The sequence below is a fragment of the Ornithodoros turicata genome, chromosome 1 (assembly GCF_037126465.1).
Source record: "Ornithodoros turicata isolate Travis chromosome 1, ASM3712646v1, whole genome shotgun sequence".
NCBI lineage: Eukaryota > Metazoa > Arthropoda > Arachnida > Ixodida > Argasidae > Ornithodoros > Ornithodoros turicata.
In genome coordinates, this window is record NC_088201.1 from 14,239,176 (window position 1) to 14,260,078 (window position 20,903).

A 20,903-nucleotide genomic window follows, 5' to 3' on the forward strand; every position below is an offset into this window, starting at 1 on the left:
GGAGCTCTTTCCTCCAACTCGGAGCGCTCTAGAGTGCTCTCAACTACGCCGTCGGAGCGGTTGCCAAATCTGGTTCCGGTCACATGACTGCGCACGCTTCCGCTGAATAGTGTTTCTGTTCCCCCACTCCGTCCCGATACTCCGAGCTGGAGCGGGTCACAGCGCATCTCACTCCAGGTCCGAGCCGGAGGAATCGTGCAGAAGCCGAACGCGGCAGGTTCGAGCAGAGGAGCGGAGAGGGAATGTTAACTCACGTGACTTCCGCTGTTTCCCTCGTAGTCAAAACGACGACGGCGCAAAATGCAGAACATGGCAGGCATGGCGGAACAGAAACACTACTTAGCGGAAGCTGGCGCAGTCACGTGACCGGAACCCAACCAGATTTCGCAACCGCTCCGCCGGCGTTGCTGAGAGCGCTCTAGGGCGCTCCGAGGTGGAGGAAAGAGCTCCAAATGAACCAGTCGAATGGAGTGAGAGTGCTCTGTTTCGACCAGTTGAAGATAAAACGTCGCTCCAGAGCGGTCCGGAGAGATTGAGGAGGAGACAAGGAGGAGGGGTTACAAGGGAGAGCGGTCTGGACAGATTGAGGAGGAGACAAGGAGACAAGGAGGAGGACAAAAGGAGAGAGATTGAGGATAGCGAAGCTCGTTTTAGAGGTTTCTAGGTTAGCGAGCCTCCTATTAGAAAATACCATCGCAGGGGATCAATAGAACCTTCGATATAGTGAAGGTGCTGGGTGTATGGGAACTTAAGAAGAGAGATGCTGTGTTATCAGCACTTGCCAACTTCACAGCGAGCAGTGATATGGAATCTGTATTTGAGGACCACATTCTAGGCACGTGTCGTCAAGGTCCCCGTTCCTGTTAGTTTCTCGCAATTCATTTCACTTCTACGGGATGCAGCTACGCGTGTGCACACAGAGTTCGGTGACCGGGAGGGGTGATGTTTTTCTATTTTTATCTTTTCATTTTTCTTTTTCCTTTATGTGCGGTTCATTTAGGGGATCTTTGTGGGAGTAGCAGAATTCGTCAGGTGACGAATTCAATATCTTCCTTTTTTTATATATATATATTCAAACTCAAACTCAACCATCGCAGGGAAAATGGCGAACTGCTACGTTTAAGCGAAAATCATTTTTGAAGAACACGTTTTTAGCGAGATATATATGGCTCCACGATGACTTTTCCGGCTTGCATACATCGGATTATAATGTTTTTTTACACCTTTTGCGCACAACTGATCTATCTGGACCTATAGGCTACATCCTTTATAATTGAAGATCAAAATAGATGATGCGGACTTTCAAAGAATTGTAACATATATATAGAGACGGAAAACCAGAACGGAAATGTCCATTATTAACAAAACGGATCGCCGTTATTGTACTGCTTCTATTTCGGTCACTGTAGTGATAGCTTCGGAAAACTACACGACTGAATTATCAGTAATGGAAAGATCCAACGCTTGGGTGAAACCGTAGAACATACATCAGCAATCCCAGGTCACCAATAAATATCAAGCCCAGATGCTCATACCTTTTAACCGAGCGAGAGATACTTCGTCTGCTTGATGTCTACATCGAAAAATATTATCCTTCCTTTTGTGCCTTTCACAGCTCACAAAACCATGGTTTACGTTTCTAAGGAGCACAGTTGAAAATGCCAAATACCTGCAGATCCCGCCGACACACACACAAATAGAGATACGATGATGAGATGGGACTGATGCCGGCCAGCAGGCTGGGCGCTGCCCCAGTGCCACTTGTACGTGATGAGAGATGATGATGGATATGATAAGGGGTCCGGTAATCAAAGCAGGGTGGAGAGGCCTGTTGATGACAAGAAGTCCCAGAGGTGACGCAGACCTTGGCGTGTCTGAGCTGGACTGGACCATGGGCCCAGCACCTTGCCTATGGTAAAGGGGCGATGATCGATCGCATGCAGTTCGTGCTGCAAGATCGCACGCTCCCGCTGGTAGTCCGGGCAGTCCATAAGTAGGTGGTGCAGGTCTGCACGCACACTGCATGCTGCACAAAGGTCCGAGGGCGCACGGCCAAGACGCTGCCTCATAACTGGTGTAAATGCAACATTCTGCCGCATGCGGTGCAGCAGGGATGCATAGTGTCGCGGAAGGCGATGAGGAAGCGACAGTGAAAGAGAAGGATCCACTGCGTGGAGCAGAGAGTAGGGTGTAACATCATGCAGCCACTGTGTTCTTGTCTTGTCTGCAGAGAGAGCACGGACGAGGGCCTGACGATCACCTTTGGGCAAGATGCGCAAGAGTGCGCTGAAGCTATATGATGACCCCGCAGGGCCGCCCGGTCGGCCTCTTCATTGCCGGGTACGCCGACATGACCAGGTACCCACTGTAATACTATGCAGTGGCCCAGGTCTAGCAGCTCCTTGTAAGTTTCAAGCACGTCAGCGACAATGGACACGAGAGGACCTCGAAAGCCCATTGTTGCGAGGCATTGGATAGCAGCTTTCGAGTCTGTGTAGAGGACATGTCCTCGCCCACGCGGGTGACGCATTCATTGCGGAAGGATTTCCAATTGATGAGAGTGACCCACCGCCTGCGAGCACGGCCTGCACAACCCGTCGAACGAAATGAAGATGGGAAGGTGATCGCTGCCTCGGCCATCAGGACCAGGAGACCATGTGAGACGTGGAAAAACATCGCTGGAGCAGACGGCAACGTCCAGGGTATCGGTTTGAAAAGTTCTGGTGAGGAAAGTGGGCGATCCATCATTAAGCAGATGCAAATGTAGGTCCTCCAAAACGTCTGCCCAGATCTTCCCCCGACTGTCTGTTTTCCTGCTGCACCACAATGGGTGATGCGCATTTATATCGCCCAGAACAAGAAATGGGGCCGGGAGGCCTGTGAAGATCGCTCGGATCTGCGATGGCGTCAGCGCAATGGAAGGGGGCATGTATACACTCACCACTGTGAAGTCCGTGCTTCCTAAACGTATCTTTTTTTTTTTTTTTTTAATAATTGGGTGTTTACGACGCGAGACAACTGAGATCATGAGCGACGCCACAGCGGTCGGTCTGTGGATTGCTTTTGCCCACCTGAGGGTTCTTTAACGTGCGATGAAAGCTCATCACACGGCACCCCGTATTTAACGTCCCTCGCGGAAGACGGCGTGTCTAAGCAACTTGTACCCTGCCACCAAGTTGCTGGCGTCCTCGGCCGGGTTCGAACCCGCGATCTCGGGATCAGAAGGCGAACACGCTACCGACTGAGCCACCGAGGCCCTAAACGTATCTTGCACTGAATGTAATCGAAGGGGTCATGATATGATAACACCAAGGCGGCAGTAAAGTCGTCTCGGACGCACAAGATAGTACGACTTCCAGAGGGTTTGCCCGCCGAATAATAGAGGGTGGACTAGATTGCCGATTTATACCGGCTGTTGGCACGCCAGCCAGAGCTTATACTAAAACGCGCCTTTTTTCTCGTTAAAACGTAACTCGTTAACTATGACACCTGCTCTAAAGCGAGGCTCACTAAGGTGGTGGTGGTGGTGGCGATGTGACTGCTTGCCGTAGTCGGCCACGCTCATAGGCGTGCAACGTCACGACAATCGCAAGGGCGTCCGCTCGTTGGTGGTAACCAAAGCCGTGCTGTAGACTGGGAGGTGGTGGGTTCGAATCCTACCGCCGGCTGTGCTGTCTGAGGTTTTCCCTGGGTTTTCCGAAGACTTTCCAGACGAATGTCGGCACAGTTCCCCTGAAGTCGGCCCAGGACGCATACTAATCCCCCTGTCCTCTCTCCGTCTGTCCACATCTGTACGCCGCTCATAGCCACAGTTGCTTCGCGGCGCTAACACGCAATCCAAAAAAAAAACAATCGCAGGGGAAGGGGGATCGTACGTCCTAGGCTGACTTCACAGGAAACTGTACCGACATTTCATTTGCCTTCAAGCGTTTGAGGACAACCCAGGGAAACACCCAGACAGCTCAGTCGCGGCCCGGATTCGAACCCGGGTCACCTCCCGGCGTCGGCATGGAATGAGGCTCGCTAATAAATAAAATAAAATAAAAATAAATTGCCTTACTAAACCATAGGGGGATGAATTTTGTGGGTTCTCGTTCTTCTTTTTTTTTTTCCATACGTATCGGCATAAGCAGCCCAGAGGCATCGGGGCGCGGATGATTGCTCATCGGACAATTGCTCACGTCATTATAAAATAGCCTAGAGCCCAACCTGAGAATTTCATTTCCTCGTAACGTACTCGTAACGTACGTAGGTACGTACGTCGACGTACGTCGGACGTACGTCGTCGTAAGGTAACGACTTCCATAATCAACGTTGGCTGAATCTCAGGCGCTTTCAGTTACTTTCGCCTTTTATAGGTATGATCACGGTTCGGTTTTCATTGTGTTTTTTTTCTCTCAAGGTATTGAACCTAAAATTTTTCTAGGCCATCCACGGGCCTTTCTACAGTACCTTTCACAAGGGCTTTCCCAAGAAGCGTTCCAATGTTCCTAAGGGAAAAACTCAACCTCGCATACACAAACCAGGTGTCCTGGAGACATGAATGATGAACTTCAAAATGAGCTTTCTCAGATTGAATCACACAGGGAATTTCCACTTTTCGTATGAATAAGGTATGACATCATCCCGTGAAGCTACACAAATACGCTTCTCACCGCACAACACTGCTGAAGTATACATGATGTGCATTGAAAAAAACAAAAATCAGTATGCATTTGTGAAACAATAAAAGATGACAATCGTCATTTGCACTAAGCGTGGTACAACTGTATTTGCATTTGTATGAGAGCTATACAGAAACGAATTGAAACGAGCTTCACGAAGCAAGTTCCTCATCAGACCACTTAGATTTTGCAAGTGGACGCAATAATTCATTTAATAATGGAATATATTTATGACAGTAATTGTGCTGCTAAATGCCACAAAACATGACAACATACCAGTTGGGTGATACAGTTGGTGGGCATTTTGTCCGCCGTAATCCCTTTTTTGTGTGTGTGTGTGTGGGGGGGGGAGCAAATGTCCGGTGAGCAGTTGTCCGGGCACCATCGACGGGAACGGGACCATTTTTCCTCCCATGCCAGCTAGGACCATTTCTTCCAGGGCCCTTTTTTCCGGGGCCATTTTCCATGGGAAATTTTTTTTCCCGGAATCACCGCTTCAGTGGCGTATCTGACATCTGAAGGGAGGCGGATGATACGGTACGGGCCAACGTACGAACGTAGTCGCGTACGAACTTCTCAAGGTTTGACTTTCGCACAGGCACCCAGAGCACAGCCATACGAGATCACCAGCGTTAGTCAGTCAATACACAGCAATAGTCACACACGACAATATAGGCAATAGTTGCAATCAAGCGTAATGACGGTGCACGAATAAACGCCTGAATGCCCCTCGTTGCTCTGCTGCGTAACAATATTAGCATCATCCTCTACGATATCCTCTTTATGCGAGCACGAACGTACATTTTATCACTATAGAATTACGCTTCACGTAATTAAGACTCATCGTGGCATTACAGCAGCTCATTAGGGTCAAGATTGTGAAGTTCATGCCTAATTGAGTAGCCGCAGAAAGCTGTCGTGTTCCAATAATTAAGGCTCAGTCCTGCGAGAGAAATAAAACTGCGGAAGGAACAGCTTTTTGAAATTTTCTTCCCAGGTCCCAGTGGCGCCCATACCGGAAATGAATCTGCACCTCCCGAGTCCCAAGACAAAGGAAAGCCTCGCGCCAAGGGAGGACGTCTACGTATGTGGATAAAGTACAAGCTCCTCTGGGACAGATTGTTGCCGCCGTGCTTAGTAAAAAGAGATAATAGCAGCAAAGATAGCTGCCTTTGGACAGTTATCTTGCATACGCTACTGCGTACAATATGCGCGCTGACAACAATGGGACCCCTCGTCGCGACCCGAGTAGGCACTTCTTTTATTCCGTGGTCGCCTTGGAGAGAAACGACCGCGATGAAGCATAAATCAAAAATAAATCACGAGCGTTCTAATGACCAAGGCATCAGAGTGGAGAAGGCAACCGGACGCCATTTTTTTTTCTGCAGATGATTTACTTTTCTATCTACTTGCGTTACCCTAAAAACAGATTTGACATTGCTTAAATCAGCAGATAATACCGTAAAGGGCACAACCAAGTTCACTATATAAAAATGTGCAATTCCTTTAATTCTAGAGTGCGTATTTACCGATAAGCAATGCTATGTTCGCCTAGCTAAGCCTAACGACCGCTAAAATATCTTTCATTCGCTACAACGACCTTCACTGACATCGAAAACTCGTGAAGCTGAGCGGCTAATTAGTGGTATCAGATTTCTAAACACGGCGTATCATCTTGGCATTTTCTCTGTTTCCAGACCGCGAATTTCGAGATCGGGAATTTCGCAACTGGGAATATCGAGACCCTACGTCCCATTTCGCCTATTCCCGTTTCGCCTAATGCGATTTTTAGGATTAAAAGTGCGAGAGAGGTGTCATTAGGCGAAATGGAACTGTCGTGCCATCTCATTAGGCGTGCCATCTCATTGCCAACAAGCGGGCGTTACTATCAATGATTGACGTCAGCAGGGAATGGCTCAGCACCTTACAAAGTTCTAATCAAGTGTGGCGAAAAAAGCAGGGTGTTCAGAAGGACTGAGCGATGCGTTTCTGCATCAGAGCGAGGACCGCGGTGCCTATGGTGTGTGTGTGCGTGTGTGTATTTTCCGAGTCAGTACTTCAAATCAAAATGTCGAAATGTCACTTGTCCTCCCAGTGGTGCCAACCTATGGTATAGCCTTTTCGCGAAACTCGGCGGAGGCTTATAAGTTGCAAGTGGTCTCTAAGTTGCGGTTGGATCCCGTACAATTGCTCACCAGACATTTGATCACTCCTCCAAAGACTCAATGCGGGCAAATGCTCACCAGCCCTGTCATTCAACTGTTATGTTGTCACTTTTTTTTACACTTCGTGGCGTACATAGCAGCGCAATTATTTCTATAAATATATTCCGTCATTAGAAATGAACTCACCTTGCAAACCTAAGTGCATCTGATTAGGAGCTTGATTCTTGAAGCCCGTTTCAATTTGTTTCTCTATAGCTCACATGCAAATCCAAATAGAGTTGTACACCCTTAGTACAAATGACGATTGCCATCTTTTAACGTTTCACATATGCATACTGAAGATTTTTTTTTGTTCAATGCATATCATGCATAATTCAATGATGGACGGTGAGAAGCATATTTGCGTAGCCTTACGGAATGATTTCATAGCACATTTATACGGGAAGTGGAAATACCCTGAGTGCTTGAATCTGAGAAAGGCCATTTGGGTGTTCATGTCTCCAGCACATCAATAAATGAGCGAAAAATCGTAAATAAACCAAGAGGGCGACTGTCTAGGGTCGCGAGCGAGCGCTGAAGTTTAGATCGGGCATCAGAGTACAACGTCGCGTGCACAACATAAGGATATGCTCTGAATCTTCGAGGACACCACAGTCAGGGCAATTAGGCAAGTCCGCCTTCCCTATCTTGTGAAGTAGCCGAGCAGTATGGGGAACATTCAGGCGGAGCCGGTGGATAAGGCACTCCATGGAACGCGGAAGAAAAGGAGGGGCGCGGAAACTTAACTCCGGGTCGATGATAAACAGCAGGGAGGACCGTGCACTGCCACAAAACCACAGGTTCCTATTGAGCCGCTGTCGAAGGGAACGTAGCATGCATTTCGCGTCCGATCGCGAAATGAACACCTTCCGCGTGGACGCAAGCTGGTGTGCCCGCCACGCTACAGCGTCAGCTGTGCCATTACCTTCAATTCCAGAGTGACCAGGTACCCACTGCAATATCACGTTGTGGCCAGCCGAAGCACAGGAGTTGTAAGATGTGATGATCTTGTATATGGCGGCAGAAATGGCGTCAGACACAAACAGATTCTGCAACGTTTGTAGGCCACTCTTTGAGTCGCTATAAATAATCCATGAATTTGCACTGGAGGAAGACTCGATGTAGCTCTGTACCAGAGCCATTGCATAGAGCTCCGCAGGAGTCGAGAATGTACCGTGCGATAACTTAACAGACCCTTGAACGGGGAGCCCGGGGATCACGTAAGCACAAGTAGATCCCGTTGCCGTGCTAGAAGCGTCTGTGAACACAGCATCAGTGGTCGTTGTACTGGGCGACGCAGCTTGACACAGCTTCTTATGACATTAATTATTAATTAAAATTATGCCGGTGATGTTTTTTCGCGCTATCTGGCGAGCTCGGTGACCACTACGACATTCCAAGTTGCTTGCCGTGTGAAAGGGACCTATTTGGTAGAACTTCGATTGCGCGCAACTGTTGCGGGAACCGAGCTGCAGCAAAAAGTTCCATCTTGTGAATCGATCTTGAGTAGACCGTTCATAACTTGGATTTCGAAGTGTACTACCGCGCCCAATCGACAGGTAAGATTCCGAGTCATGCGCACGCTGCCATTGGTTCCGGTAGGTACGGTGACGTCATCAACGGTCTACTAACACTCTCTGTCGCGGAATAGAAACTTTAAAAAGGGGAAGTAACGACAACAACAATTATATCTTGGCGATGAAGTGGGGAGGTTTTCCACTGTGGGAGTGGAACGCTACCCCATAGCTAGGGGGTCTAATATGAGTGATGACGATGATGAGAGATGACGACGATGATCGGAGTGGCGATGGCGATCGTGATGGTGGGAATGTCCGAGGGCGCTGTCGGGGTCACAATGAACAGGAACTAAACAGGTATACAAGGTGCTCATTTTTGTTATGCACTGTGTTACGTTGCCGACGGTGAACGTTCTCAAAACATTATTGGCGCAAAAAAAGGACGCAATGTCTCCAAACCAACGCAATATTCACTGCACCCTTCCGCGCTCATGCCCCGCCCCGCCGACAATAGCCACACGTCATTTTGACGTGGCTTACCATGGACCAGTCAGTCAAAGTACGGGACGCTTATACACTAATTTATTGCAATATCGGGAATAGACCTCTACCCGAGAAACGTCATCATGACGTTGGTGGACATACTGAAACTGAAAAAAAAAAAAAAAAAATCGGAAGAGGAGGGCTGGGTTCCACGAGTGGACACTTGTTCGCGGCCTCCGACTGAAAGAAAAGTAGGACAAAAATAGGAAAAGTATTGAATTTATTGGCAGAAAAAAATAAGAAAAAAAGAAAGTGGAAAGGTCGGCCATGCAGCACGCCGGCTTGCTATTCCCTAAAAACAAAAAAAAAAGAAAAAGAAAGGAAAAATATAAACAAGAGAAAAAGGAAATAACAAGAAGATAAATAAATAAATGAAAACAAGAAAAATTGTAAAAGACACCCGGCTCACGGGGAGCCCAGGAGGCCCGTGTCACGCAGAAAGTGGAGCACCGCTTTTGTGACTCTCCACTGGTTAGCTCTCTGCACAGGGCCAAGGAGTGTTGCGAGAGAAACGTCCGTCTGTCCGTCCGTCCGTGCACCCAAGCTCTGAGAGGTGTTGCCAGAGCACGGCCCGCTGATGGTGGTGACGCTGACAGTGGAGGAGCTGATGAGAGATATCGTCTTCTACGGCGCAGCAGGGGCAAGTGGGAGATGAGACGCGGCCCATTTTGAACAGGAGTGAACGGGTGAGGGCAACGTTCAGCCGAAGACGATGTAGAAGGGACTCCTCCTCGCGGGTACAGCGGCAGCCGATGACAAACTCCAGTGAGGGGGGGATATGTTTATTACGAAAAAGAAAAAAAAAGAGGCCGGTAAAAAGGAAAGGTCAGCCAGGCAGAAGTCGACTTGCTATTCCTTGTAAAAAAAAAAGAAAAAAAAAACAAACAGAAAAGGAGAAAGACGCAAGCGGCACATGGGCAGCAGGGGGGCATGAGTACACGATCGCTCAGAGGCAGTCCAAGAGCCCAGAGTCACCCAGGAAGCATATTAGCGCTCTGGTAACAGCCCATTGCTTCTGCCCTACGGGGCCCAGTAGGGTGGCCAAAGAGAGGTCTCTGTGCCCCAGAGCAGATAGGCGGTGCGTGAGTGCGGTCCGAGGAGCGGCATATCTTGGGCAGGTCAAGAGTCGGCACGTGTGTTTCCCGGCAAGCCAATGTGGCTTGGCACCCACTGAAACCACACGGAGTGGCCGGAGGTGACGAGGAGGTTGTGCACAATCAGGATCAGTGAGCGGATGTCAGAAACAACTTGCGAGCGAGGCGAAGGCACTGCCTCCAGCGCCGACTTGCTGTCTGTGAGGACTGTCCAGCTTCCAGGTGGACGAGAGGGGTCGATAGACTGCAGGAACGCATTAGGTCGGATAGTGTCTACAACAAACTGGCGGGTGCCGTCGCCGCAGAGACGCCGTATAAGCAGGCGACGCGCAGACACCGGGAGCGGCAGTAGGGGCACCGCGGATTATGCTCTTTGAATGATATTATTTCTTGGTGAAGACGCTCGCTAGAAATAAACGAATTACGTATTTTGATATTGTGAGCCACGTTCTTTCATGGGGTATAATAACTAGAGAATGTTTGGCGAGCTGTGATGGATGTACCTGTGTTCAACCTAAGAAGGGCACGAAATGTACTTCGCTACACCGCTGGTATAGGCAGAAAATGAGGTCTCCATCGTAGCTTCTAATAAAGATGGCAACCTCTATGGTTATACGCTGACCAGATATTAGGGAGTTTTAGGAAATCGTAAGCGCCTTCCGATTCCGTATTGCTGTCAGTCAATCAGATATCCGCGACGTGACGTCAGCCACTCCAAAGCAATTGGCTTATCATGTTTTCGGAAACGTTACCGTGAAACTTCTACGTTTTCCTAAAACTCTCTATTAACAGTGCCTGTCGGGAATCGACATCGCCAAAAGATGTGGTGTATGCGATGGGATGCGGCGTATCGATAACGTCGTGTAGTCCTTCTCCTCGCAAAAACAGAAACATAACCGAAAAAGGAAGAGGTTCAACATGTTCTGCATGCATGACATGCGTCGCAAAATGGCCGCAAAATGGCCTCTCGCAGGCGATCCCGAATGCTTGTCGTCGGGGCACGCAAGAAACTAAAATGATGTACTAGTAAATGTACTTATGCTGCAGGCTCTCCTAGGAGGGACGGAGAAAGAAAGAAGGAAGTTTTCCGACTGTCGTCCGTCGCTCTCCTAAGCAACGTGAATTCCCTTGCTGAAGATGGCTTCACTAAAGGGAGCAGCGTCTGCATGGTCACTCGAGATGCATTATGAAAATGTGGCAACCTTATCGAGGACTCTTCTCGAAATTTTGTGTTGCACATGCGTGTCTCCCGATGTAATAGAAAAACAAACTAGAAAAGATAGAAACGTTCGCAATGCAGAGTGGGTCAGGAACGAGCCAACTTGCTTTCCCTTTGGGCATTGACAAGGACATCAGAGGGAATGACAACGCTCCTATGAAATGCGGCGCAGCTACAGCCGTACACGTGTGATGAGAAAGGAACCTTTTCATGCCCGATATCTTTCTCTGTGTGTGCCCCACGCAATCGGCCTGATGTATTGTGTAATCACAGAAGGTATATGATCTCACAATTGGCCAAATGATGGCCAATAGAGGACGACACTATCACGAGAACAATGACCTTGACGTCACGATGAAAGATTATGCAATCGTGTACAAGCAAAACAGGAGTACAGTCCAACAATCCCTTGAACGCTTCGTTTGCAACCGGAATCTGGGGTACACTTTAGGCAATATATGTTGAGAGAGGGGAGTGATGGTGATTCCGCTCCTTTGTTTTCTTCTTTGCCCACTCACAATTGCGCTCCTCCCATTAAAGGACCTTTTTCACCATGGCATATGCGCATGACCTTAAGGCGCCGGACAGGGTTATCTCCGTCTTCACTAGATGGCGCAGTATGGAGACGACAGAAGTGGGGACAGTGGGGAGACCGCACGAACGGCGCGAGCTCATCGGTCCCACTCCGGACCGGTTTTGGTCCTTTGTGCAACCCACGAGGATTTGTTTCGACGCGCGCCGAGCGTGGTTCGCCGGAGAGCCGCGAGAATACGACGCGTATGTGAAAAACGTCCATTGCGTCTTGTACGTAGATCGCCTTCTCACGCTGACAGTTTCACCATGTAAACGTCACGATGTTTCACAAAACATATCCCAGCTCCGGGCGGCACGCGTTCACGGCGCCGCATAAGAGGCATCCGCGGTCTGAAGGAGAGAGTGCCGTATTTCCTGTCACATGAAGCTCAGACGCAGGAGCCACGGAGTGCAAGAGAGGCTAGAGTGTGTTATTGCTATAGCAACCATGACGAAGAACGCTTGTCATGCCAACAACAGTCGCCGTTCCACAAGTGCTTTGTTGTGGAAAAGACGCACACCTTTCGTATGCTTTGTCGTAATAGATAGAGTCGTAAGTAATAGACGATTTCTAGAAAATTCCAGTATTCCTTGCGCACGCGTTGCATCCTGGGAGGTTATTGTCACGAGCAAGGGAGAACAGTCCTTCACGTTTGTTTGCACTGACCTGGATATCTTGTGGACTACATCGGCGGAACGATTAGAACCGAAACAGTTCGGAGACCACCTCTTCCTTTCTGATAAGGAAGCTGTCATCGTTCAAAGCGGTGCTAAGCTTTCTGGGATTTTCTGAAGTCGTGTATTGCGTACGTCGCTCAATCTTTGTCGATCCAATTTGTGAATCCAGTTCCAGGTGCATATAGGACTGCTCCGTTCTTATCAACGAAGCAGCGGAGTTCTCTGTCTTTTGTAATACGGGGCTCTTGCACTGCTGCCCAGGAGACGCCTTCTCAAGCAGCACAATGAACAGTCAAGTGCATGGGAGGTCTTGTCAGTGCGAAGCTTCATTTCGCATAGTGTTACTAAATAGGGTACAAAGTAATGAGATTGAGGCACACCAGTAAGCGCATCCGCCATTTTGCGTCCAAGCGGCGGCTCCTCGATTTCCGCCTCTTCCTGTAAACGACATGCCCCCCACCCTCAAGTGTACTGCTCGTCTGCGTTGCTCGGCGGACGGCTTAATAGTTTGTAAACGTTCTTCGTGCCTGTCCGCACCTCTTCTGTTCTTCATGTGTCTAGGCTTCGTATACCTTATGTGACACACTCTCCTGTTTAACAACAGCATACTACAATTAAGAATGAATAATGTTCTTCCTCAAACTTCCATAACAAGAACTTTCACCTTGATGGAAAGCGTTAACGTCGGGCCAGCGACCTTTCCACTGCCGCGTAGTGCTGCGCTTTATCATAATCACGTGCCAGTATAATTCCCCTTCCGTGGATAAACACACGTTCATCCACATTTTTCTGTTTTTTTTCCCTACTGGACAAGAGGGAAGTGAATATGATCAAACGACTGGGGGGAGCGACACTATAAACTCAATCAATAAGTTTTTGATTGTGAGCACACAGCACTGTAAGGTTAATAACATTAACCACACCGACTTTGGGTGCATTGTCTGCAGGGTACAGAAACCCGAGAAAGAAGTACCCTTCTGAAGCACGAAAAGATAAAGTGGAGGAAGAGAGAGAAAAGGAACAAAATCAATATGAAGATAATCTGTCTTACTTCATCCAGAAGCTCCGGCCTCAAGAAGTGGTCACGGTCAAAAGATGTCTCGGTTCCTAAAAGGAGAACAACAGAAGGCCTTGAGTAATAATAGCGATAGAGCAGCGAGGAAATAAAACACAGGGAGAAATACACAAATAGAAGCTCTAGGACAAGTACGCACCTCTCTCAAGACATTGTTGTGGCATGTCGATATATCGCCTTCCGATAAAAACAGGTTTATCATAACCTATAGCATGAGTTCAGGCTAGATATGCCTGTGTCCGATAACACTGACTTTCAGACCGCGCCGTTCTCATGTCTGGGTTTCGCTTCAACTCTTTTGAATTGTGAACTAGGTTGGTTGCAATTACAATTATTTACAAATGGTTTGTACGGTCGATTGGTTGCTGGCGTGACCGGAATGTGCGGTCTACCAGGCGCCGGGTGCCTCGGAATGGCGCTGTGAAACGAAGCCTAGAACGAAGAACTTCACCTAGAAGAAAAAGGTTTTTTTCCCCTCAGTGTTGTCTATTTTGCCGTTTCCTTTTGTTTTGTTTTTTGACGACCAAAATTTTGGAGGCAGACTGATGGTTTCGACGCTGGAAATAATAGTATACAAGAACTTGTGTTACAAATTTGGGACGTGCAGGGCAGAGCAAGAGATGCGTGAAATTAGTGTCACGAGCAGAACCAGAATAACTTGTCACTATTTCGCTCGCATTTCTTTTTGTCTTTTGTGCACTAGCTGTTGGCATCCGCTACATAACACATCACACTTTGCAGAACACGTTTTGTCTGGGCTGAAATTCTGAAACAAATCGCAAATACCTAAGGACTGGTAACGAAACAAAAGAAAAAGAAAAAAAAAACTGGTGAAATCAACATTTGAATTGCGCACGAAACGCGAGATGTTTGCTGTTTGGGTGAATTGGCCTTGTAATGCATATAGAGCCTATGATTATGCTACAACTGAAGCCTTGCACAAACGAGAAGATACCAGACATGTAGTGCAATTAGGATCCCCACCTTTGCCTTCGGCAAATACCGGGGAGGGGGGGGGGGAGGTGATTGTCGCCTCTGGTGATAAAAGCGCGTGAAGCCCTCCAGCGGAATAGTTACCAACAGTTGACCAAATATAAATACGTATGTGGTCGTCGCTTAATTACACGTCGACCATTAAAAGCGTTCATTCAAGTATGGTATGAAGAAGCTTTCACTGCAAGCCTTCCAGCTATCCAAATCCGTTCGAGCTTACAACATTGGCGCCTCATATCTGTGCCCCGCACCGAGACAACACTCATTCAGACTTCCCCAGTAGACACGGCACTTCCGGTAGGAATGGAAACCTAACGATGACGTAACCAACGGTTTACTAACATCCTGCAACGTGTCATGCGATAGTGACTATATCAGGCTTATTCGTCTGAAGCCTGTTGCGGGTCCCGCTGGGAGTGATGACGATGGACCAGCTTTTACCAAAGATCTAGACGTTTTTTTAATGAGGACAGAATGACGGTGGCCAAGCATAGGCTTCAGGATGAGAGCAGAAGATAATGCGGAAGACTATGCTTGCCAATCGTCATTTTGTCCTCATTAAGAGACGACCAAAGCTCTGGTAAAACTTGGTCCATCGTCACTGCTTTGAGGGGGAATTGGAACAAGACTTACATGAAAGCGTGACACGCCTGTAAAGCGTGCTTTGCCTGCTTAACTTCGAAGTACCGCAGTGAAGCGTAAGTGTGTGCTCACCATGCAATGGATATTTCCTAGCTCTTTACGTTTTTAATTACGTTTTAACACACTCGAAATGTTCCTACAGTTTTGCACAATACACTATAGCATTTGGCTAGACAGTTGAAACGTCACCACTTAAAGTTATACCGTCTGTCTGTGTCATGTCATGGGCAGACTACAAGTGACGCACACACAAAGGCGTCGGTTTCGCCAAATAACTATTCCGACAAACGTGCACTTAAGGTGGTACACCATAAAGCAATTTCGTAGAGATTGTGTTCATCCGAAAGGTCCATGCCTAGAACGGCTAATGTGTCGACCAGGCACAGCGAAGGCGATGCGAACAATGCAAGCGATGGACCACGCTCATGAAAGTTCTTTGCGTGAAAACAGACAAGCGGTAGCTGCTATGCTGGCCGCTGCAGAACGCGAGAACACCGATGTACTACTAATGGATCCCACGAATAATTTGCACAGGAGCATGAACCGGGCCGAGCCAATTCGTTCACAGGCACTCGCACGTACAGGATGACTGTGGGGTCCTCTCCTTGCTCATGGATAATTTTCCGTCTTCCTTGCATTTGCTCCCATATCGTTGTTTGTTATTCCGGTTTTAGTTCCGCTTCCTATTGTAATAGATATAATACATAATACTAATAATACTAATTAATCATGTGAATCTTTTCCTTGTTCCCTTTTCTGGAGCTATAAAGATGTCTCCCAAATTTTTCGGGTTTTTCCGGAATTTTGCTTGGTTTGGTTATCCAGAAATTCGTTATCCGGACGAAAAGCGACGACTCCCGAGGTGTCCGGATAAACGAGACATGACTGTATATAAATAAATAATATAAACATATAACAAGAAAAGTTTTAACAAAAAGTTTTCAGTTATTTCAGACTACTGGGCGGAAAACCAGTGAAAATCGATGGTAGTAAGGACAGGCCGAAAGGCTAGAAAAGCAGGAAGGCCCCCGATTGGCCAGCTGGAATGCATAACGTCGCATTGTTATATGTCCACTCAATTTCATTTGCATTGTGCTCAATACTATGTGAACAATCAAACTATGGGTTCTATGTGGAGCTGTTACTGTTGAGCACTGCCACGCCTCCCTCCGTCTTGTGCCCTGTCTTAGATTGGATGAAGTAGATTGTGAGGGGCCGTATACCGATTTCTTGAGACCTGAAAGCTGAGCGCTGGGTACGGAAGGTTCTAATAATAGATGAGAGGTTGTCTACAGCATCTTTATGTGGCTCAACGTAGCTTTGATTGCTCATTTTAGCTATCGCTCAATCTTTGGCGACGATGACGCAAATCAGAAACCCAAATCGTAAGCTTTTTACTCCAACCTCGTCAATATCCGAACATTTTATCCGGATTACACCTTCATCCGGACACCGAACGCAAGCCTTGAATTTCCGAACTGTTCGGGTGAAACATCCAGACAGGTGGCAACCGTCAGTGCAATTGTCTTTCCCTCAACTGCGCCACTCCGGAGGCGTTCTAGAACAACACGATGATTCAGCCTGCGAAAAAATTGCACACCATTTCAGTCATGCCCAACGAATTCGACCCACGTCGCACATATATATATTTTTTTGTCGATAAATGTCGGTGCCTCCGCTTGAGCTTTGCGCGTTTGTACAAGTGCGATATGTAAATCTTGATAGATAGATAGATACCTATAGATTAGGAAGGAAACAAAAAGAAGTAAAGTAAATAAAAGTTCGTTTTGGGAACGGGGGCTACCAACTGGGATGGTTGTTCTACGTACGGAGCAAGAAACCAACAACACCAAGTAGTGTTGGAACAACACACAGAGAAGGAGAGATAATAGTTCGAGCAGAGAGTCTCCCACAGGGTGAATTTGTTTCACGACTAAAGCTAGCGTTCTAGTATGAAGCTCATACGTGCAGTTATGACCTTTATAACAACGTTGCAAAGCAATTTTTGTACGAAGAAGCTATGAATAAAACAGCGCAAGCTTCCCAGAAGGGGACAACTATAGTTTCGAAACTGCGTAGTTTACAGTTTCAGAAGTCGTGGTAGACGTGTTTTTGTGAACGTGAAGTTTGTGCTTTGAATAGGGTAGGTGAAAAGAGCGGCGTTAGAATAGGCAGAATATTACACGCGTCCTTCACTACTACGTTTCACCAAAGCGCTCCCCAACTCTGCGTTGATTGATCTCAGGGGCGTTCCTTAATGAAACAGCGTAGCAGGGCACGCCTTAATTAGAGACAAGGAAGTTGCGCCTTTCGCCCAGACAAACTTGCATTTTTTGTGACCGACTTATTTCATGTCGAGGAGGAGTGGGTTGCCATCACTGATTAGGTGCCATTGCTATCTTAAGCGAGAGATGTCCACCTATATTTCCTTCCTGTTGGTGATGTAGTGGCCTCCCAAATCACTACGCGTTCACGATGATGACGCCAGAAAAGCCATTTTTCTCCGCACTGCTGTGCTTGAGAGCTGGATAAGGAGTGCTGTTTACTCGCCGTCTGAGCCTGCTTGCGCGATCAATAGGAAGAAGGATGCCGACCTACTAAATGCAATGGAACGTCCAACGAAGTCCAAGGCGGTTAAATATCACGAACTGCCACAAGAAAATGCAATCTGAATGAATATCCTGAATATCCATGGCAATACAAGAGACATTTGTGTTCTTCATTTCACGTATGTTTTGTCTTGGTAGGTTCACTCATACTCTGGTGTGGTGATGTGTGTACTGGCAAATTCTGGCGAGGAAAGTATAACCGGTGTATGTGGTGCACTGGTAAAGCAGGACGCGTGGCACGCGCCTTCCCTGATGAGATTATGCCTTTCCACTGCACGTACAAGAGGCTATGACCAAGTGCATTATGTATTCTCAAGAGGGGATTAGTTTGGACTTTTCACATATTTTGAATCAGTTGATTGGACGCCTGTGATATGTGCAACTGATGTTAAACTTCGCTGCCGAACTCTTTACCAGGGAAGGGTAACGGACGTATTTTCGTTACTGTTATCATTTTCGTTACTGCTAAATTTTTGTTTCCGTTACCTGTTTCCGATACCAGCCTTTCAATTTCGTTTCCGTTGCGTTTCCGTTACCGTTTCCGGTAATAGAAAGGCTGTTACAGAGCTGCCGGAGGACAGCCAGTCCGGTTCTGTCAGCATCTTGTTTTGCCCAATGGCTGCTTCGGTGTCACGCGTACACACTACGCAAGCAATTTTACGTCGTTGGGATGCGCACATCTTGCAAGATATTTTTTTTAAATGTAGGAACATGTCTTCAGTCTTCACTCACTCTGAGTCCAGCAACTCAAGATGCGCGTAACCTTCATCCAATGTCGCATTCATAAGCGGACGCTCTCATTAGTAAATAATACTGCCATAGCCACGGTGAAATGAAAAAAAAAAGAAACGTTAAAAATCAGTAACTAAAAATTGTAGGCTGTCATCCAAGTGCTATGGTGGAGTATAGTCATGTGTTGATGTCATGCAGTTATGAGAACTGGGACGAGGTAAGCGAGGGATGCACCCTCGAGATCCAATATTGCACTTTGTTTCTATGCTCTCATGTAGTATTTAGAGCATTACAGGGAATGAAGTCATCAAAATACAAAAAAAAAAAAAAAAAATGAAGGGGTCACTCAAATGTCGTCGCACAACAGAAATAGCCATTACCCGAATTCAATACCGGACGACAATTTTCGTTTCCGTTTCGTTTCGTTTCCGACACACGAAAGCAGATGTCCGTCTTGCGACCCTTCATCAAATTCCTGCAAACTACCGGCCTGATCGACTCTTTCTAAAACCCTGTCAGCGTCGTCAGCATCATCCTCATCACCATCCTCTCATTTTCCCCCAATAGCAATGGGGCAGCATTCTGCTCAATGAGCGGAAGTCATCCCCATATCATCGTCATCATGTATTTCTCTCTCTCTCTCGTTTCCGTTTCTGGTAATGGAGGACCGTGGTACGCGTTTCCGTTTCCGTTATCGTTACCATCTCTAATTTCGGTAATATACCGTTTCTGTTTCCGTTACCATTACCGTTACCCTTCCTGCACGTAGTAAAAAATATCCTTATCCTTTTTGATTTCCAAAGGACCTTCGGAGCACGCTTCGCAGGAAGTAGAAGTTTCAACGTCGTCATAAGATATTGTTTGGTCATGAAATCCTATGCTATCCTACCCTTTCCTCTTTTCCTTTTCTTTCTTTTAATAAACATCCCCCCCCCCCACCACCACCACCAATGCAATATACAGTATACACTCAGGGCACTGACTAAACGCATGTACCATCGTGATAAACAGCAGCATCTGGAGCATGTATACAGGCCAATTTGCCTTGCAAACCGCAGGCATTTTGGAAGTACACCGGTATGCATAAATCTAGTCGTGTACGAATAACAAATATTGTGGATAACTCTGGTAGAAATCTACTGAGCCACAACCAATCGTAGACGCATTTGCAGATCAGTTTCCAGCTGCGTATGCACAACAGTGTCTGGGAGTGAATGCGGGAACCGCTTCGCTGACAGTAGTGAGCACTTAGTTCTGTCTACTGTTGAGCCGTGGGAGACACTCAGCGCAATTTAGACCGTTGTCACACGGGCAGCGCTAACAGCGGTTCTGGCAACCGACCCGGGCGGCCGACCGAAGGAGGTTACGCCGCTAACCGCGGTTATGGGAAACCGAGCTTGGCAACTTCGGTTTCGCGATTCCGATTGCCCGACGTCAATGCGCGTGCAATGACATTTCCCGCAAATAATTACGTGCGTACCGTGTATTTAATTATTGTGAAGCTTTTTAACATTATACCCTTTTCTTTTCATGATATACAGCTTCATCAAAATATACCTGGCGCCTGTGTCACAATCACGCGGTCACTGTTAACGTGTCACAAACTGCCGTGTGACAACAACAAACCGTGGTTCACGATAACGGCGGTTTTTGGTCGGGTAACGGCGGTTAAGACTGCCCGTGTGACAAGGGTATAATACCCTAGTCAGACGGCAAGCCTAAGTCATTTAGCGGAAAGGCCGTTACTTCACCTGTAGTCCAATCATCATTTGGAATGACATCGTTCTCTGCCCTGATTTGTTGAAAATGGGAGGCGTACACCTTTTTTATTACAATTATGCTATTCATAATTGCCACAAAAAAGGCGTACGCCTCCTGTTTTCAACAAATCAGGGCAGAGAACGATGTCATTCGAAATCATGATTGGACTACAGGTGAAGTAACGGCCATTGCGCTAACGGACTTAGGTTTGCCGTCTGACTAGGGCATAAGTCACGTAAGTTAAAGGGGCTATGAACTCTACCAAGCTAGCCCGCCGACTGTGTCTGCTCCAAACGGCGATTTGAAATTGCTGGCTGTGACACCTTTTGTATAGATGGATCTGATAGGTCCGTATCTTCACTACATATACACTGTTAAAACAGAACTTCACCACATAGCACGCTCCTAACCAACCATCATACCGAATGATATCATTCTGTGTCATGATTTGTTCAAAACAGGCGGGAGGCGCCTATCTGGGACAGATTATCTTGTGCCAGATAGGCGCCTCCCCCCTGTTTTGAACAAATCATGACACAGAATGATATCATTCAGTATGATGGTTGGTTAGGAGCGTGCTATGTGGTGAAGTTCTGTTT

At 47.3% G+C, this 20,903-nt stretch overlaps 1 long non-coding RNA gene across 2 annotated transcripts in view; it reads right to left on the minus strand.

Moving 5' to 3' along the window:
- Window positions 1–13,541: 13,541 nt before the first annotated feature.
- LOC135397231 (uncharacterized) overlaps window positions 13,542–20,903 on the minus strand; it is a 447,853-nt gene continuing 440,491 nt past the window's right edge. For both annotated transcript variants that reach the window (XR_010423617.1, XR_010423615.1), the window contains one exon: window positions 13,542–13,599. This is a non-coding gene — a long non-coding RNA (uncharacterized LOC135397231). The remainder of the gene's footprint in view (window positions 13,600–20,903) is intronic.